General features: G+C 47.5%; 1 protein-coding gene across 11 annotated transcripts in view; it reads left to right on the forward strand.

Annotated features, from left to right (window-relative positions):
- The first annotated feature begins 9178 nt into the window (after positions 1 to 9178).
- The window catches only part of LOC140720838 (NACHT, LRR and PYD domains-containing protein 3-like), a 59293-nt gene continuing 47707 nt past the window's right edge, over positions 9179 to 20764 (forward strand). For 6 of the 11 annotated variants that reach the window (XR_012097266.1, XM_073035683.1, XM_073035685.1 and 3 more), the window contains exons 1-3: positions 9179 to 9262; positions 10522 to 10648; positions 17426 to 17591. The gene's annotated coding sequence lies outside the window, so the exon portion shown is untranslated. The remainder of the gene's footprint in view (positions 9263 to 10521; positions 10649 to 17425; positions 17592 to 20764) is intronic. The other 5 variants (XM_073035680.1, XM_073035681.1, XM_073035682.1 and 2 more) reach the window with 5 other exon arrangements.

Here is a 20764-nt window from a genome sequence, read left to right on the forward strand (position 1 = left end):
TTATTTTGTATTCAGATCTTGAGCGAGTAGGTCTGCAGAGCCAGTGTTTTGTTCTGACGTCAGATGTGGGATATTCCGTAGACTCCCAGTGTCCCGGATGCCATATCTGCGCCCGATGCACCGAGATGCAGCTCCTCAGAGAGCGTGCCAGGGACTGGAATCCAGCTCGATGCCCATCTGTCATGGCCCCGTCTGGCAACACCTCCCCCCCCCCCCCCCCATCTTGCTGTTATCTCCTGGACTGAGCCTTAATCCCCTCGTCTGATCCCCAATTGTTCCCAATTCCATTAATTACAGCGCACCTGGTTTGCATTAGCAAACCTAGGATAAAACTTGGGCGTCACAGCCATGCTTTTCCAGTTCGTTGGTCGACTCTAGTGTGAGTAAACCTCGTTTCTGGATTCCTTAGGACTGTCAGTTCTAAGCTCCGCACCATTTCCTAGATAGTCTACGTAAACCTTGTCTCCGTGTAAAGACTCTCCTGGATACCGGTTCCCTGTTCGCTACTGTGCTAACGGGTCACGACTCTGCCTCCGCGCCCGTGTCCTGCACTTGGGTTCGTCCCCAGCCACGTCCTTGCAGCACCATCGGCTTGTGAGGGAAAGTGAGGCAGTGATAGACAGGAGCTACAAGGAGGCCGTCACAACAATGGTTCAGGAGACAGATAAATGGTTGACTGTCAAGTGAGGGGTGGGAGACAAGTCAGAGTGTGGAGGTCACTGTGGCCGTCCCTCTCAACGGTAAGTACCGCATTTTGAGTACTGCTGGGGGGATGAGCTACCGGATGGAAGCAAACGTTTGGCCGTGACTCTGTGACTGAGTCTGGCCCTCTGGCAAACAGGAAACACGGATTGTAGTCTAAAGCATCTTTATTCTGAAACTGTGCTGTAAGATCACAGACTCTGCGTCTAATGGAAACATCCTCACCATGTCCACTGTATCCAGGCTTTTCAGCATTCAGTAGGTTTAATTAACCATACATCTCCCACCACCCCCACCGTCCCTCTGAACTCCATTGAGCACAGGTCCAGAACCATCAGAGACTTGCAGAGACTCCAACGGAGGCCTACAAACTATCACAGCCATTTTCATTTCCAGGTTAAAACAGGTCCATTTCATGAAATATAAACCAAGAAATAAAAAGAAACTGGAATTACCAGAAACACTCAGCAGGTAAGGAACAGCTTACAATACAATTCAATTAATAACATTTCATCAGAATGACTTCAAATATTTTCAGTTTTTAGTGTAGATCTCCAGCACAGCTACCTGATTTCCACTGTGTGACAGTGAGGGTGGGGGGGGGGGGGCGGGGTGGATTTCCAAACACAGTTTGAACACCAAACTCAGGGTCTACTTCTACTGTTTAAACACGGAACAGCCCATTTACTCACAGCCGAGACAAAACACATTTCCAAACCTCCCAAATGGTTGCTCTCCTCCCGTTAACATTTATCACTTCCAAAATACAATATTTTCTATTCGTATAGATGTGATAATAATTTATGTAAAGATTCAAGCTTCTTTAAATTTTTATATATTTAAAGACTAAACAGGATCTGTAAAGGTCTAACCATGTAACAACCGACGTGTGAGGATATTGTGAGTATCGACACTCACAGGTACACTTCCTGTCCAACCATTTCTCCGAGAGAAACGGTACAAGGCAGAGTTGCCAACCTACAGCTTTTGAGACTAATATTCACCAATATTCATGGCTTTAGCAATAGTTCATCAGACGTTCTTTTTTCATACTCGATTACTTGGTTCCAATTTAGGGGCTAAAAGTGTAAAAAAATGAATTGCTCTATTTCTGTTATTTTTATACCTCTGAGTAACACTGCTAAGCGCTGCGGGCCCTGCCGTCTGCTCCGACTCAGTCGTATTAGTAAGGCTACATCTGTGGTGGTCCGTGGATTACTCGCTAAGCCTAAAGTACATTTTTCTCACTAAAAACCCTTTGACTTCTAAGCAAACAAAGTTATTTTACTTGCTTGATAATTATATTCTATGATAATCAGTTAAGTGCAACTGTGTAATACTTTGTCATATTATTAAATTAAGTATTATATGTTTAATTGTACCAGATATACACTGAAATGTAGTGAGAGGCTATAACCTTGTTAATGTCTTAGCTATCACTATATTTCTGTGGAGCTCTGGAATTCATATATTTCTTTCATCTTGGTTTACTGCTTGACGTTACAAGAAGCCCTATATATGTCACACCCAATTTGTGTACCTGCTCATTACACGAATGGGGCAAGGAAGTTGTTCAGTACATGAAAGGCGCAGGTACACAAATTGGGTGTCACAAACTAAGGGTGATTGATACGTTCGTGGCCTAAGGTGGCAGGATTCAATTTTACAAAACCTAGCAATTTTCAATTATCTGAAACAGAAATACCACAAAAGTTATTAATTTCAAACTTTCTGCATAATCACTCAAAGAGTTGAACTACACGTGCAGGTACCGAGCGCTGTATAACTTCAGGTCGCGAACTTATCAATCAACCAACCTCCTCCCCCCCGGACAGATCCGGCAGCTAAAAAATTGCCACTGCACCCCTGCTCCAGCCGTCCGGTAGAGCTCGGACCCGGCTCTTTCCCAATGCAACCGGCCCACATTTACACAACACCGGGATCATTCCCTACTCACCCCTGCTCGAATCAGAGAACCGCCAAACAGCTGCAGTCGGCACCGCGCATGCGTTCACAGGCGTTTCTCCGCAGCGCCATCGGTGGCCGGAGGTCTGCTCCTCGGTGCCGAGGCCGGAGGTCCGCAGAACGCCACCAGTGGCGGGAGATCCACACAGCACCACCAGTGGCCGGAGATCCGCACAGCGCCACCAGTGCCCGGAGGCCGGAGGGACAACGGAGAGGAAAATCACAAACACGACAAAGTCTGCAGATCCTGGAAATCCAAAGCAACACAAACAAAATGCTGGCCAAACACAGCAGGCCGGGTAGCAACGGGAATGGAAACCGGAATGAAAATGTTTGGACACCGGGAAGTCCCGCTCGGAGCGGATAGTTCAAAGGTTAGTTTATTATTAAAGCAGATATCCGTAAACAACTGAGTTTTTTTTCTTCTCCAGAGAACCACGAAACAAAGAAAGAGCATGAAAGTCGTTCACAGGGAAAAATCAAACCTACCCCACCCCCCGGATCAAGAAGTACGGGATCCCAATCTTCAAACCCCAAAAACCACACCTCCCACACAAAAGGGAACAATAATATCGACCCCCGATAAGAACACTCCTACCCCGCACAACTGCGGAGGAGCTGGTGTCACCAGTGTCGAGGCGGCCGCATCGGGAGCAGCGGACACAACAGGTGACCCCGGAAGATTGACAGGTGAAGTGTCGCCTCACCTGGAAGGATGTTTGAACAATGGAGAGAGATCGACCGTCCGGCCCTTTCACTCTGATACCCCGAACTCCACATCAAATCCGTCCAAACGAATCTGGGCGAACTTTAATGACCAATAAATATAATTCCTCTCAGCGATCAGCTGTCTGAATGATTCCCTGACTCTGAGAGGAAGGGGTATCTATGGTCCACACTGTCAGGGTGTTGAGTTTACCAGGAGACAAAGACTGCAGGGACGAGAAGTTTTCTGTTGACTAATACACTGTGTGTGGACCCCGCCGGCAATTCTGGTGTTGTGACCCGAATCGAGACAAACACCACGCTGCCCACTCCACCAACAACACGGCACAGCCGGACACATAACAGGGGACTTTACATCCCACAACACTGGATTCAGTGATGAAACCCGTGATTAATGTTGTTGTCCCACTGAAAAGCCCATTAAGGTGCTTTTAAATGCCAGCGCTCGCCCACAGATGACGTCACACAGCTCCGCCCCCCCTACGCGCCTGACGTCACACACGGGCTCCCGACACCGGGATCTGCCCTCACGTGCGCGGTGTCTTACGTCACTCACGCGCTGCTGTGCTCGAGCTTTATCGGTTTAACGGCTGGGCTAATAATCACGTGACCAGCCCCTCCCCCACCGCTGTCAACAGAGGAGTCACGAGCTGCGCTATTCCCATTGGTGCGGAGCGATGTCAATCACTGGTTACAACCAGTCGCGAAGGCGGACAAGCCGAGTGGGCGTTACCCCGCTGAGTCCGTCTCCCGCTCGAGCGCCGACCGCCTCCTCAGAGCGGAGAAAACCTCAAAGTAAATGTCCGCTTTCTGATTTATTTCCATTTCCCTCCGAGGGAAGTTGGGGCGTTTGTGAAGCGTCTCCTACGGCCGAAGTCTGATGTATCGCCGAAAGGTAGGAGGAGACCGCTCGGCCCGTCGGTTTGATGCCGGTTCCCCGGGGAGGGAGGGAGAGGGAGGATTTTTATTGAAAGGGTAAAGATGGTGAGAGAGGGGGCGGACAGGATGTTTGTCCCAGTGGGGACAGGAGGGGCTCCTCTGTGGAAATGTCTGAGCCCACGGTGGTGCCGAGCAGAGGGATTCACCACATTGGGGGCAAACACCGGCAGACTGTTGCCCTGCAAGCGGGGCCGATGGTCCGGGCAAAGTGACAATTATTTGGGCTTTGTTGAGATTGTACCTGGAATATGGTGTAAAATCCCGCTCCCCATACTAACACGGGTTATAGAGACCAAAGAACAAACTGCCGGAGGAACTCAGTGGGTCGGGCAGCATCTGTGGAGGGAACTGCACCGTCAACATTTCGGGCCGAGACCCTCCCTCTGGACTGAGAGTGGACAGGAAATAGTCAGAGAAAAGAGGTGGGGGTGGGGATGAGGCAAGAGCTGGGGAGTGAGAGGTGGATCCAGGTGAGAGGAGAGGTGGGAAGGTGGTGTTATGATACCAGCCCCCTCCTTCCTGAGAATCGCCAGATCGCTATTAATTCGGGCCTTGGACTCAGGAAATGAGAGACAATGCAACGGATTTTGACCATTGTTCTTAGAGACACCTGTGTGGATAGCGACTCTATACTACGTGCCTGCTATCATGGCTACATGGGCACCCTCGGGCAATATGGGGTGGGGATTGTATCACCCCACCTTGATTGACATCTACAACTCCGTAAGTCAAGATAAAAAGGGGACTGCAGGAGGCAGTACCTTAGCGACGCACCAGAAGGAGACACCATCGCTCATCGCTCCCGTGATGACGGGAAACTATTCAGAAGCCACGTGTGATTCGTCTCCCCTAGCCTAGGGAGCGAGTGGCTGATAACACCGAAAAGGACTTCGAACTGACAACGGGGAACCCACGTTCCCGATTCAACGATTTGAGTCCAAAAGGCTGGCAAGTTTATTTTCTCACCAAAAATTCTTTCTCTCTCCAACACGTGAAACCCAGCGGTCCCGAAAAGGCTAAAAGCCTGCATGAACTCCAGAGACTTAGATATTTCCATCGGACAATATTTTTACCCCTAGACAAACGATAGAGCCACTTCTTATTGTTGCTTAATACTATACCCGCGCTTTAGATTGAGTAGTGACGACGTATATTATCTGAATGTTTGTATTAACCTTACTCTTGTGCCCCTTTTTAAATAAAAACGTTTAAAAATAGTACCATCAGACTTCAGCGGACCTCTCTATCTTTGCTGGTAAGTGACCCAGTTATGGGGTTCATAATAGTGGAAATAGTGACAGGGGTGGGAGGTGAGTGGTTGGGGCAACACGGGGCTGCAGAAGATGGAAATTAATTCCATAGAGGATTAACAAAGAGGTTTGAGCGTATTTGTTATAGAGTGCGCAATGAAGATTCACCAGACTGATCCCTGGGGTGGTGGGGTCATCATATGAAGAAAGATCAAATGTGCTAACCCTTTCATTTAGAGAATCGAGGACTGAGAGGTGAACACATTGAAATGCACAACATCATTACCGGTTGAACCAGGCATCCCAGTCTCTGAAAAAGGGGGTGGACTGTCCGGGACTGAGATGAGGGGAAAGGTCTCCACTCCGATGGTGGTGAATTTCTGTAAATCCCCACCACAGAGGGCGGTGAAGACTCAGTGATCGTCCTCACATAAAACAGAGGCCGGCAGATGTGTGGAGACCGAAGGGATCGAGGAAATGCGGATCGGGCAAAAACATGTGGCTGAGATGGGAGAGCAGCCGCCATCTTGTTGATCGTTAGAGGAGTTGAATGGCCTCCTGCTGCTGTTTCTCACTTGATGTTTCATTGTTCCGGTCCAGTGAGGCCGGAGGAATGTGAATAGAAATTAGTGTTTATAAACATAGACTGATTTCCATCAAACCTGCACAATTCTGGTTTGGATCTAAAATGTTTGTCGGACCGGAATGGGATTCAAACCCGTAACCCCAACCCAGGGAGGTGGAGGGATGGGACGGGGATATACGGAGGGAAAAAGTAAACATGTACCTGGAGTAAATATGGAATAATATGGGAAATGTGGTGGGGAGGTCGGGCAGCGTGTGAGGGGCAAGGAGTGGAGTCACCGGGTCACGTGGGAGACCCTCCACCCGTCACGTGATCCCGTTTTACCGTGGATCCGCAGCATCTGCAGCACACACAAAATGCCGGTGGACCACAACAGGCCAGGCAGCATCAAAAGGAGAAGTACTGTCGACATTTCGGGCCCAGACCCTTCGTCAGGACTAACTGAAAGGAAAGATAGTAAGAGATTTGAAAGCAGTGGGGGGAGGGGGAAATGCGAAATGATAGGAGAAGACCGGAGGGGGTGGGATGAAGCTAAGGGCTGTAAAGGTGATTGGCAACAGGGATACAGAGCTGGAGAAGGGAAAGGATCATGGGACGGGAGGCCTCGGGAGAAAGAAAGGGGGGGATCACCAAAGGGAGATGGGGAACAGGCAGAGTGATGGGCAGAGAGACAATACAAACAACTAAATATGTCAGGGATGGGGTAAGAAGGGGAGGAGGGGCATTAACGGAAGTTAGAGAAGTCAATGTTCATGCCATCAGGTTGGAGGCTACCCAGTCGGTATTTAAGGTGTTGTTCCTCCAACCCGAGTTTGGATTCATCTTGACAGTAGAGGAGGCCATGGACAGACATATCAGAATGGGAATGGGACGTGGAATTAAAATGTGTGGCCACTGGGAGATCCTGCTTTTTCTGGCGGGTCGAGTGTAGGTGTTCAGCGAAATGGTCTCCCAGTCTGCGTCGGGTCTCACCGATATATATAAGGCCACACCGGGAGCACCGGACGCAGTATACCACACCAGCCGACTCACAGGTGAAGTGTCGCCTCACCTGGAAGGACTCTCTGGGGCCCTGAATGGTGATGAGGGAGGAAGTTTAAGGACAGGTATAGCACTTCAGATTCAGTTTATTGTCATTTAGAAACCACAAATGCAATGCAGTTAAAAAATGAGACAACTTTCCCCCAGAATATCACAAAAGCACATGACAAAACAGACTACACCAGAAAATCCACGTAACGTTTGGCAATCCCGAGTCCAGAGTCCGGAGAGGCTGCTGCGTATTAATATCGCACTACCGTCTTAGCGCGTTCCCCAAAAAGGAGCTCCAAATCCACCAGACAAAAACAAGAGAAAATCTAAAGCTACAAGACCTGCACAAAACCACATAGTTATAACATATAGTTACAACAGTGCAAACAATAGCATAATTGATAAAAAAAAAACAGACTATGGGCACAGTAAAAATAGTCCAAGATGTTAAAGGACTGTAAGTTCAAAAGAAATTACCACAGTTTCCACGAGTCCCCAAGGTCCCGACAGACTCGCCATCCCACGCCTTCGGCAGAAGGGAACACCCCCGCTATGGACTTCCAAGGCGCCGCCCAACTCAGCCTCACAGACGCAGCACACAATGGAAGCTCCGTCGAAACCAGCCTCGCAGACGCAGCACACACCGAATGCGACCTGAGTACGTCGAGCCTCTGACCATTCCCTCCGGCACAGCTTCTCCGAGCACCATCCTCTGCCGAGCGTATTAAGACGTCCCCGCCAACTGCCATCGGCAACGCGACCCCGAGGACTGGGGGCCTGTTCTTCCCAGCAGAGTCCCGGACCTCACAGCAGCAGCAGCAACGAAGAAGGTCTTCCTGGAGATTTCCAGATGTTCCTCCGTGCTTCCACGTCCATTTTCAATCGATTATCATTGCGCACGGCACCCCACTTTACAAATAACAGATAATCAGCTCCGGAGTGGCCGCTGCAAGCTGCGTCGCGCCGCCATCTTGGATCTTTCCAAGTTGTTCCGCTTGCAAGGCTAAGTGCCAGGACGGAGATCGGTGGGAAGGGATGGGGGGGGGGTGGGAAGGGATGGGGGGGGGGGGGAATGAATGGACAAGGGAGTCGCGTAGGGAGCGATCCCTGTGGAAAGCCAAAGGGGGGGGGGGTGAGGAAAAGATGTGCTTGGTAGTGGGATCCCGTTGGAGGTGGCGGAAGTTATGGAGGATTATACGTTGGACCTGGAGGCTAGTGGGGTGGTAGGTGAGGACAAGGGGAACCCTATCCCGAGTGGGGTGGCGGGCGGATGGGGTGAGGGCATGGGAGTTGGAAATGGGAGAGATGCGTTTGAGAGCAGAGGTGATGGTGGACGAAGGGAAGCCCGTTTGTTTAAAAAAGGAAGACATCTCCTTCGTCCTGGAATGAAAAGCCTCATCCTGAGAGCAGATGCGACGGAGACGGTGGAATTGTGAGAAGGGGATAGCATTTATGCAAGAGACAGGGTGGGAAGAGGAATAGTCCAGGTAGTTGTGAGAGTCTGTAGGCTTATGGTAGATATCAGTAGATAGGCCGTCTCCAAAGATGGAGACAGAAAGTTTAAGACAGGGGAGGGAGGAGTCGGAAATGGACCAGACCTTCCTGGTGGGGGATGGAGGTATATAGGGACGTCCCGTCCATGGAGAAAATAAGGCGGCGGGGACGAGGGAACTTAAAATCTTTGAAAAAATTAAAAGCGTGAGAAGTGTCACGAACATAGGTGGGAAGGGTGAACAAGGAGGGATAAGACAGCGTCATGGTATGCAGAAATGAGTTCGGTGGGGCAAAAGCGAGCTGAGACAATGGGTCTACCTGCACAGGCAGGTTTGTGGAACTACAGCTTCGTTCCGAGGCCCCGCCCACTTACCTTGTGACGGGCTGGCGACATCGCGCATGCTCAGTACGGGAAGGGCGGTGTTGTTTTTCGTTCTTTGTTGCAGGGGGTCGGCGGTGGCATCGGGTTCGGGAGGGGGTCCTCGCCCTCGCCCTCGCCCTCGCCCGCAGGGGCGGGGAGCCGGGGACGGATTATTCTCTGCGGGGCGACACCAACAATTTCCTTTCGGTGAGTATTGAAACAGGTCCGGAGCGGGGAGGTCCCGAATTCAAACAAGAGAACTGGAGAATAAAAGGTGGGGGTGGGGAGGGAGAGAGAAATACAAGGTGATCGGTGAATCCTGAAAGGGGAGGGGATGAACTTTCCCGAACTGGCGGCCTCTCCTCGCTTCCTTCATAGAATCTGCCGGGGTCGGTCCGGGTTGTGAGACCTTCACACCGAACCGTCTGAGATGAGCCGCCGCTCAGCCCCTGTTGTTCTGGTCCTGTTAGCAGGATGACGTAAACATATTTCCATATTGTTATTGACAGAGATTTTATATAATTTGTGTTCGGTGTGTTATCTGAATGTACTTGCCTGTGATGCTGCCACAAGTCAGTGTTTCTCCGTACCTGTACCTTCCCGTACTTGTGCACTTGGCAATAAATTCAACAGGACCTGAGAGAACTCAGTGAGACTTAATTCCTGATGACTATGTTGCCTGATTTACTGAGGCTGCGGGAAGTATAGAGCGAGTCCATGATGTGTTCAGCTGTGTTCAGTTCTCTGCTGTTTCTGGAAGCCAACAGAATAGAGCAGCTGTACGAAGGTGTGAAGTAACCGGATGGGATACGTTTTATGGTGTGTTGATGAAATTTGGTGAGGGGCAAGGGTAGATGCCAAAGTTCTTATTTGATCTAGTGTTGTCATTTTAGAATCATTTCTACAGTAGTGTGTACTATTAATTCAGTACCTGTGTTTTGCTGGAGGACCATCAGGGATTGTTCTTGATCCCTTCTGCCACCTGATTCTATCTGCTCATTCCCTGCCCATCCTGTTCAGTCTTCTCCAGACTGTATCCCATCAGCTCAATGATATCTATCAGCAATCTTTCCTCTAATCTTTGTCTTCATTGCGAAGTAGAAGATAGCGGGGTTAACGGATATGGGGAGAGGGCACGAACGGGGTACTGATTGTGTATGATCAGCCATGATCACAGTCAATGGTGGTGCTGGCTAGAACGGCCGAATGGCCTACTCCTGCACCTACTGCCTATTGTCATTCACGTTTTACCTCACTGTTTTCCAGGAATTGTGTATTTTTTTGGTTAATTGCGGTTACATTGGTACAGCACGTGGCAGGGTAAACACCGCCATGTCAATTTTAGTTCCACTGTTACAAAATATTGCAGTGTTAATCTTTGTCATAATAATCTCAGTATATTATGCTATGAGCTCCAGTGTTTCCTTTTCCATTTATTTTTGGTGAGTCACTTCCTCCATTTCCAGGGTAACAGCCAGCCAAAGCTGTAAGAAGAGTTGCACATTTTATCGCTCTGTGTTCTCCGTCTCCCAGGGTAGAGACAGTGGCCTCGGGAGCAAATGGAACAGAATGATAGTGGGAGGAAAGAATGCTGTGAGTACTTACTGTATGGGATGTGTTACACCAGGGTCAGAAGGAACTGAAAACTGACAAATTGGTGGAGTGGGGTGGCATTAACACAAATCTGTTGAACAGCTTGGGGTGCCCCAAACGTTTTGCAACCAGTTAATATCTGTGCATTCAAGTAGAAGAAAAAAAAACTAATTTTGCAGGAAATGTAAAGTAAGGAGAAAATACTGGAATTGCTCAGCTGATCGGGCAGGATCTTGGACAGTCCCATTTCTGAAATTGGGTCTTCCACCATTTCTCCTTTCACAGATGTAGCCTGATGTGCTGAGTTCCCAGTGTTTTCTATTTTGTGATTTTTCTTTAAAAGCACTTTGTTCCTGTTACACTGTGGGAAACATGGCAGCCAATTGTGCAGGGTGAGATCCCTCACAGCAATGATATAGTGATCAAACGTGCTCGGTTTAGCTGCTGGAGACAAGCTGAAGTGTATCCGCATCCTCTCACAATCTGCAGATCGGTGAACCAGCCTGAGCACCGGCCCCGGCAGAGGGTCATTAGTTTCTGGTTCCTCCTTAGTTTGTGAATAGGAAATGGCAGGAACACCACGGCAAATCGCTGATTCCAAAGTGTCCTAGAAGAGTCTGTGTGTGGGTTATAATATTGGGATGGAGTCTCTGAGAATATAGAACTGACAGTGTACACGCTTCAGTCCAGATAGATAACTCTACAAACTCCAAAACGTCCAAGAGGAGTCTGTATGTGGGTTATAATACTGGTCTGGTGATTCTGAGGATATGGAACTTGCAGTATACTGGTTGGTAATTCTGCAGCTGGGATCAGAACTTCCTGAGTCTGCAGTGAAGCTGAAGTCTCGGGTGGTTAGACGTTGGTTATGGGGAAATCACCAACTACACCACCCAGAGGGACATCATACCTCTCAAGTATTCTGGAAAAGTTTGAAGAGGTAACTATGGGGATAGGTGAAGTTGGGCAGTGATGTTGTTCATCTGAACTTTAGTAAAGTCTGTAACAAGATTCCATATGGCAGCTGATCTGTAAGATTAGGTGACATGGGATTCATGGGGAACTGAAGAGGTAGATTCAGACCGGGCTCGATGACAGGAAGCAGAGGGTGATGGTTGAAGTTGGATCTAGCGAGTGGAGCCCTGTGATGATCGAAATGTGTGTGTCACGTTGAGACCTTTGTAATTCATTATTCATGCCATTAGTTTGGATATGAATGTACGTAGCATGGTTAGCAAGTTTGACACGATATTCGGGAGTCTGTTTTATATTGCGACAGGTTACTTTGAATTTCAAAGGGACCATGGGTCTGTTATGGAGATGGGCTGAGGAATGATAAATGGTCTTCCATGTGGGCAAGTAGAAGATGGTGCATTTTGGACAGTCAGACCAGGGTGGGACTGGTATAGTGAATGGGAGGGCATGGAGTGCTGTGGAACGGAGTGACCTGGGAGTACAAGTGTACCGTGGACTGAAAGTGGACATGCAGGTATAGAGGCTGGAAATGAAGTCTTTAATCATTCTGGCCTTCACATTTTGGATTGTGGGCAATATATTGTAGTCATGTAAATAGTTGGTATGGCTGCACAGAGTATTATGTATAGTTGTGTTCACGCTATTGTAGGAAAGATATTATCAATCGAGAGACGGTGCAGAAGAGATTGCTGAAGATGCTGCCTGGACTAGAGGGCCCAGTTATAGAGAGAGGTTGGCCAAGCTGGATCTTCATTCCAGAGGAGAATGGAGGTGACATTGTAGGAGTTTATAAAGTCAAGAGGGAGGTTAGATAATGTGGTTGGTCATGGTATTTTCCCCAGGGTTCAAGATTCAAGATTGTTTAATATCATTCCAGTACACAGGTGTATAGGAGAACAAAATAATTGTTACTCTGGGTCTGAAGCAGGACAGGAAAAAAAAAACCAAAATGATAGAGAGCATAATAATAAAAAAACACAATACATACAGTACGATTGCTTTAAAAAATCATTGATTGTATATCCATAAAGTTGATGTTAGGCACAGCAGTGTCTGGGCATATGGAGACTGATATTGATTGTCTGCCCATAAAGTGATGTTAGGCACAGGAGTGTCTGGACATATGTTGATTGATAGGGAATGTTAAATTAGTGGTGAGGGTATGGAGGGGTGGTTTGGTGAGAGTGAAGGTGTTGATCAGGTTTATTGTTTAGGGAAATAACTGTTTTGAGGCTGATTATCCTGGGGTGGATGTTATGTAGCCTCTTCCCTGATGGGCTGATGTGAGTGGGACGAACAGTCCCTGACCAGGGTGTGTGGGACCCTTGATGGTACTCTTTATGGTACTCTTCTAGCAGCTTTATGTGGATACGTGCTTGATGACAGGTAGGCCTTGTTCGGGTGTTTGGATTTGCAACTGTGTGTGAGCAGAGTGTCGAGCAGTGGTCTCAGGACAAGTCTGAGGGTATCACAGGTTGACGATGATGGGAAGGGAGGACCAGTTGTGCACCCTGACAGTCTGTCGTCAGTTGGTTAGAAAGTCCACCACCCAGTTGCATAGTGGTGTGTTTAGACAGAGGCGTGGATGTCATAAGGAGACATGAGACTGGACCCAAATGCAGGATGCAGACACTGAAGTACTCGGGACAGGACGGGAACAACTAAACGATAGACAAGATGTGGAGACTGTGGCGTGCATGAGGGATGTGGTGTTCAAAGTGATTCTGGGGTTCAGGCAGGATCTTGGAGTTCTCTGGGTGGGCCGCATAGCTCCTGGGCAGGTCAAGGGGCACAACCCATCAAAGGCGAGGGATAGGAAGGGGCAGTAATCTGGGCAGGCCACATAACTCCTGGGCAGGGCCCAGACCTCCCAGGCAGAAACACGGGGGCCTGAGGAAGTCACGGGGCACCTGGGTAGGTCGCGGGGCACAACCCATCAGAGGTGAGGGATAGGAAGGGGCAGAGCCCTCCACCGAACAATGGCAGTCCGGCCTGGCTTACCCGACGGAGGCAAGGGATAGGAAGGGAGCTTGGTCCAGGGTGACTTCCAAACTCGCAGAACTCGTCTATAATGGTGCATACTCCAAGCCAGGATGAACAGGACAACCCCCCAACTCTACTCAGTCCCAGAGCCCCTTAAATATACCGCCAGCCGATGGGCATCAGGTGCACCTCCTTGAGCCCAAACAAGCCAAGATGATCCAAAGGTGTGACTAATTGGGCTCAAGGGTGAAACGAGGGATGGTTACAAGATCCGGAGTCTGCGAACCGGATCAAGAACTGGAATGCGGGCTCTGGACGGACCATAACAGTGGGAATGTGTTCAAGGTTTGTGGGACAACAGTGTTGAATGCTGAAACGAAATCCAGAAACAACATTTTGACCTAATTGTCTCTTTGTTAGGCATGTCAGGCCAAGGGGAGTGACAGATGCAACGTCATCTGCCACTTAGCAATTCAGTCGGTAAGCATACTGGTGAGTGCCCAGTGAACCAGGATTGGAATTTTTGATCTGTGCCATTATCAGCCGTTCAAAGCACTTAATGCTAATTGGCAACAGCTCCACTGGGCAGTAGGTGCTTTGTTCTGAATGTGTAGAGTTCTGTGGTACAGGGATGATGGTGGATGATTCAAAGCACGTGGGAACAGCAGCCTGGATGAGTGAAGTGTTGACAATGGCTGTGAAGACAACAACGTGCATATGTACACTCTTTCTGCGAGCTCAGCCTGGATGCCTTCTGGCCAGAGTCCTCATTAACTTTGCTGTTACAGACAATGGATGCTCAGCTCTGAGGAAAGTAGCTTTCCTGGCTGGCTTGTGTTGCATGCTTCGAAGCATTGTTTGGAGTGCCAGGGAGGGGAGTGTCATTGGTACAGTCAAGCCTTACGTAGTCTGTAAATCCTTGATGCCTGGCCACATCCACCAGTGTGCGTTTCCCAGGGTTGGGGAGTGCAAACCGAAAAGCACAGATACAATAGAGCGGCGAGATCGGAGAGACCTGAGAGGTAATCTCAATACACAGAGGCAGGGAGTTTCTGGAATGAGCTGTTCAGTGTTTGCATCGTTGGTTATCTACCTTGGGGTCAGTACCCTCACTGTGTTTGGAAATTCCCACTCACTGTCGCCTGTCTGTGAGCAGCTGGAAATTAAAGAAAGACTCAAGATGCTGCAGACCTGAAATCAACTCAGAAAATGTTGAAAGCCATTTTGACACAGGGTGTTGGAGCTGAAAAATCATCTTTCCACAGGTGATCTTCATCTGTTGAGTGTTCATTTCTTCTGCAGCTTTTTAGTACATCGCCTTGGAAGGAGTTCAGTCTCTTGGGAAGCAAAGTTGTGTGGAACTGGGAAATCTGGTTGAAAACTATCAGATGGAATCTCTGTTACACCAGCCTGTGTGAAATGTGGGAAAGATGTGCAAGACTCTCGGTGTGGGCTGTGACCTTGTGAGGTTGGATCCTGGGACACCACTCATTTTTTCTAACCAGATAAAAATGAATGCAGTGATAAAGTTACCTGGGTTTATGAGGTTATCAGTTACTATTGCTGTTCTGTGCTCAGGTGTTTGGTTCTGAAGTTTTTTTGGAAGCAAAGCAGAGAATGACTTCCCATTCCATCCCTCACAGGGTGAGGCTGTGATTAAATATTCTATTTTGTGTTTGCGCCAGTAGAAATAGACCGGGGTTTCAGAATTCAATTCACATTTGGAAATTCCCCCTCACTGTCACCTGTCTATCTGCCAGTGGGAGTGAAACAGAAACTCTAGATGCTGAAGATAGAACTGAACATGGAACAGTACATCACAGGAACAGGCCCTTCGGCCACAATGGTGTGCCAAACCAGCTGAAAAGTAAATCAAACACCCCCCCCCAACAAAAAACTAATCCGTCCTTCTTACACAGTGTCCATATCCTCTCAATATTCCTCACACCCTTGTGCCTATCTAAACGAGTCTTCAAAGACTCCAATGTATTGTCTTCCACCACCATAACAGACAGCTCACTGCAGGCATTCACCACTCCCTCCCTGAGTAAAACAATTTACCCTCACATTTCCTTTGCAACTATTCCCTCACTCCTTCATTGCATGTCCTCTGGTATTGGACATTTCTAACCAGTGAAAAGATACACCCTGTCTACTCTATCTATGTCTTTCATAACCTTATAAACCTCTATTAAATCTTCCCTCAGTCCCCACCGCTCCAAGGAAAACAACTTAAGATCTCCAGTAAAATCTGGATAATATTTGAATCCATTCTGATGTAAGGTTAGGAAACCGTATCATTAACTTTTTTCCTCTCCCCACGGCAGTTCCTTATCTGCTGAGCATTTGCAGTGATTCCAGTTTCTCTTGATTACATTCACCCTGGAACATGTTAAATCTCCTGTGAATAGAGCAGTGCACTAGCGCTTGTTTTGTGATAGAAGAGCAGTAAAGAAATTAGAGCTTTTCCCTGTAAATTATCCTGGTACCAGTTGTCCTTTTAAACCTTGACATGTGTTTGCTACAATTGTTGATGACAAGGTTCACAAAATAAGCTGAGGAATGATGAGCTTTATGCATGTGGAGCATTTGATGGCCCTGGGCCTGTGTTCAGTGGAGTTCAGAGGGATGGTGGTTGGGGGTGGGAGTGATTATTTACACCAACCGAATAACAAGAAGCCTGGATACTTTGGGAATGGAGAGGGTGTCTGGATTAGACGGAGAGTCTGGGATCTGAGAGTGCTGCCTCAGAATAAAGAAGCATCACTTTAAAACTGAGATGAGAGTAATTACTTTATGTAATGTTCATTGATCTATAGAATTTGAAGCCACAGAGGGTGGTGGAGGCTATCGTTGGGTATATTCATGTTCTGGATTGCTAAATAGGTTGAGTGTTATAGCACGGAAGCAGGAATACCATGTTAGAAAAAGATCTTCCATGATTGATTATGGAGCAGACTAAAATGACCGATTCACCGAATTCTACTCCTATATATTATGATTTGTATCTTATACCATGACTGAGCCCCGGTATGTGTATCCCATCACAAACAAGATAAAATCGTCAGATGCTGGAAATCCAAGAAACACACACAAAATGCTGGAGTAACTGAGAAACCCAGGCAGCATCTATGGAAGAGAGTCGAGTTGACATACAGATGCTGCCTGACCTGATGAGTTCCTCCAGCATTTTGTGTGTGTTCTTTTGTATCCCATGTCAGGTTTTGTAAAGTGTAAGGGGCAGTTACAGATTACTTCTCTTGGATCATTATAGATTTAAATGTCAATGAGTTTAAATCTTTGTTCTCATGTCTTAATAAGTTGGTAAGGAAGGCGGGCTCTGTCGTGGGCAATGTACTGGAGAGTATAACATCGGTAGCAGAGCGAAGGGCGCTGAGTAGGCTACGGTCAATTATGGAAAACCCTGAACATCCTCTACATAGCACCATCCAGAGACAGAGAAACAGTTTCAGCGACAGGTTGCTATCGATGCAGTGCTCCTCAGACAGGATGAAGAGATCAATACTCCCCAATGCCATTCGGCTTTACAATTCAACCGCCAGGAGTAAGATATGTTAAAGTGCCGGGGTTAGGACTCAATATATTTAAGTAAACTACTTAAGAACTTTTTAAAAGCTATTATTAATGCTTTTTGAGAGAGTGATTTAGATGCATATCATATTTTTACTGAGTTAAGTATTGTATGTAATTAGTTTTGCTACAACAAGTGTATGGGACATTGGAAAAAAATGTTGAATTTCTCCATGGGGATGAATAAAGTATCTATCTATCTATCCTTCATTATCTCTCTGGTTAAAGTTAGAACTGTGTTTAGAGATTTATTGGAAGAAAAGCCCACAACTGGAAGTGAATCACAACTGAAGTCAAGGGAACAACAAGTGAACCAGCCCGAGGACTGAGAGCATCAACTGAAGAGAACCCTTCTGACTCAGAGTTTCCATTGATTCAGTCAGGAGGAAGTTTGGTGAGTCTCATTTACTCAAACACTAGTCCTTTAGACATTACATACCTGTACCCAGGAAAATAGGAAAAAGCTGGAGTGAAACTGAATAAACCTAGAAGTGCCAGTTATGCCAGTTGCAATCATTCCAGATCTGTCAGCATCAGCTCTGTCAAGCTACGCACTTTCCTCGTATTAACATGTACAAACAATTCAATTCAAACGTGCCACTCCTGATGTTTCCTTGCTTGTCTGTGTTAGGTCATAATAATCTCAAAACGCGATGAGAATTTCTTCCCTTTATAAGTCGCCACAACTGTTTCCTGCTGCAGTGATTGCAGAAATGTGGAATTACCATGAACTACAGCAACATGTCATTGATTCCTTTGGCCATTGCAAGCTGCAATGAAGGTATCGTGTATCGTGGTGCAAGCCTCTGCCAAGAGCAAACCCTCTTGAAGCCAAATGTTCCGGCACCACATTTCATTCAGTCTGAACTAGCAAATGCCAAACAATAATTTACATTTACGTAGCCTGTCGTCATCAAGTACTTTTCTACGATAAAGTTGTCAGAACCTACGAATCTGTGAATAAGCAGAAATAGGTTTTGCAATGAAGTTATGTTCCCATTTGACCCTGTACCAAAGGCATGGGTTATATCTGTACTTGAGATGAACAGATGTTCTTGCAGCCAGGACTGCTGGAGCTGCCAGAGTCTGTTTACTCTCAGTCATTGCGGGGTGGGAACCAGAGTGTTTGGTCAGATGATAGAAGAGTTGATATAAAGGTAGATGTGATGTTCAGAGAGACTGTGGAAGGATTGGTTGTGGACAGGGCGTCATGTAGTCAGTTGGAAATGTGTTTAATTTAATACAATATGTTTTAAGAATAAGAGTAACATAGAACATGGTTCAGTACATGGATGGTACATGTTATCACCATTACACAGACTTGACTTACAAGGGCAGGTTTGTTGTTTGATGCTCCAGGTTTTAGTTGTTTCAGAATACATATGGAGGGAGGTGAAAGGGGGACAATTAAAATTGCTAATCAGGGATAATATCACAGTGACAGAGGACATCATGGAGGGACCATCGACAGTCTCCGAGTGGGTGAAAGTCGGAAACAGGAAGGGGGCTATCATTCCGGGAGTATTATATCCGACTCCCCCAAAGCCACTAGGTTAATAAGGAGCAGGCAACTTGGTAGTGTTTGGAAAGGTGCCAATGCAACAAGGTTGTTATCATAAACAAAAAGTACACTGCAGATGCTGTGGTCAAACAGCACGTACAACAAGCTGGAGGAACTCAGCGGGTAGGGCAACATCCGTGGAAATGAGCAGTCTACGTTTCTGGCTGAGACCCTTCATAAGGACTGAAGAGGGAGGGGGCAGGGGCCCTATAAAGATGATAGGGGGAGAGGGTGGGAAGGAGAAGGCTGGTAGGTGCCAGGTGAAATAACCAATAAGAGGAAAGTTCAAGGGGTGGGGTAGGGGAAGCAGCAGGGGGATAGGCAGGAAAGGTGAAGAAGGAATCTAAGGGGAAAGCACTGTGTGATAGAAGAAAGCAAAATAATAAGAGAGGTGATAGGAAGCTGGAAGAGGAGGCAGAATGAAACTGGAATGGAGAAGGGAGAGGGAGGGAATTACTGGAAGCTGGAGAATTCAATGTTCATGCCAAGGGGCTGGAGACTACCCAGACAATATATGAGGTGTTGCTCCTCCAACCTGAGTTTGGCCTCATCATAGCAGTAGAGGGGGACATTTCTGAATGATAGTGTGAAGCAGAGTTGAAGTGGGTAGCAACCGGGAGATTCTGTCTGTTGTGGCGGACAGAGCAAAGGTGCTTGATGAAGCGGTCCCCCAATCTGCGTTGGGTCTCGCCGATGTACAGGAGCCGCACTGCAAGCACCGGATGCAATAGATGACCCCAACAGAGTCAAAACTGAAGTGTTGCCTCACCTGGAAGGACTGTTTGGGGCCCTGAATGGTGGTAAGAGAGGAAGTGTCAGGACAGGTGTAGCACTTACGCTTGCAGGGAAAAGTGCCCGTTGGGAGATCTGTGGGGAGGGATGTGTGGACCAGGCAGTCGCAGAGGGAACGATCCCTGCGAAAAGCAGAGGGGGGTAGAGAGGGAAAGATATCCTTAGTGGTTGGGTCCTGCTGAAGGTGGCGGAAGTTGTGGAGGATAATATGCTGGATCCAGAGGCTGGTGGGTTGGTAGGTGAGGACAAGGGGAACACGGTCCCTGTTGCGGTGACAGGAGAATGGGGTGAGTGCTGAAGTGCGGGAAATGGAGGAGATGTGGGTGAGGGCATCATTGATGATGGCATGATACTTAAAGAAAGAGGACGTTTGAGATGTCCTGGAATGGAAAGCCTCATCCTCGGAGCAGATGCGGCGGTGACAGAGGAACTGGGAACAGGGAATAGCATTTTTACATTTGGCAGGGTAGGAAGAGGTATAATCAAGGTAGTTATGAGAGTCAGTGGGTTTACAGAAGATGTCAGTAGGCACTCTATCTCCAGAGATGGAGACCGAGAGATTGAGAAAGGGGAGAGAAGTGTCCAAAATGGACCAAATGAATTTGAGGACTGGGTGAACGTTAGAGGCAATGTCAATGAAATTGATGAGCTCAGCATTGGTGCAGGAAGCAGCACCAATGTAGTCGTCAATGTAGTGAAGGAAAAGTTGGGGAGCAGTACCGGTATAGATTTGGAGCATTTATATACCTTACGTTTATATAGCCTACTAAGGCACCCTTTTCGCCACGAGAACTATTATTATCTGGTTCTGTTCTCCCTGCCCTCTCCCCATTCACACAATGTTTTCTGCACTTCCCAGTTAACGCCCTCTGTGTTTCTCAAAATCAAAACCCTACTTTGTTTTGCTCTTTTTAGTGTCAGCTATATGTTATGCAAAACTTTATCTATGTTCTTCAATATAGAGGCCTCGATAGATCTCTTTTAACTATTCCGAAAGCATTATATTTGAGACTGGCCTGATAGTGATTATGGAGATACGGCTGTAAGATCCCCGGGGCTGGGTGCTCATTATTACAGGTCACTCGAATGCTGTGAAAGACCAGCAGCTCAAATCAAAGATGCGACGTCGACGTTAAGTGAGCGTTCCGAGTGTTTTCAATTTTGATATACAGCAGAAATAATGCAAAGTGGGCGCGATTGTAAATCAATGTTAG

The sequence above is a fragment of the Hemitrygon akajei genome, unplaced genomic scaffold (assembly GCF_048418815.1).
Source record: "Hemitrygon akajei unplaced genomic scaffold, sHemAka1.3 Scf000047, whole genome shotgun sequence".
NCBI lineage: Eukaryota > Metazoa > Chordata > Chondrichthyes > Myliobatiformes > Dasyatidae > Hemitrygon > Hemitrygon akajei.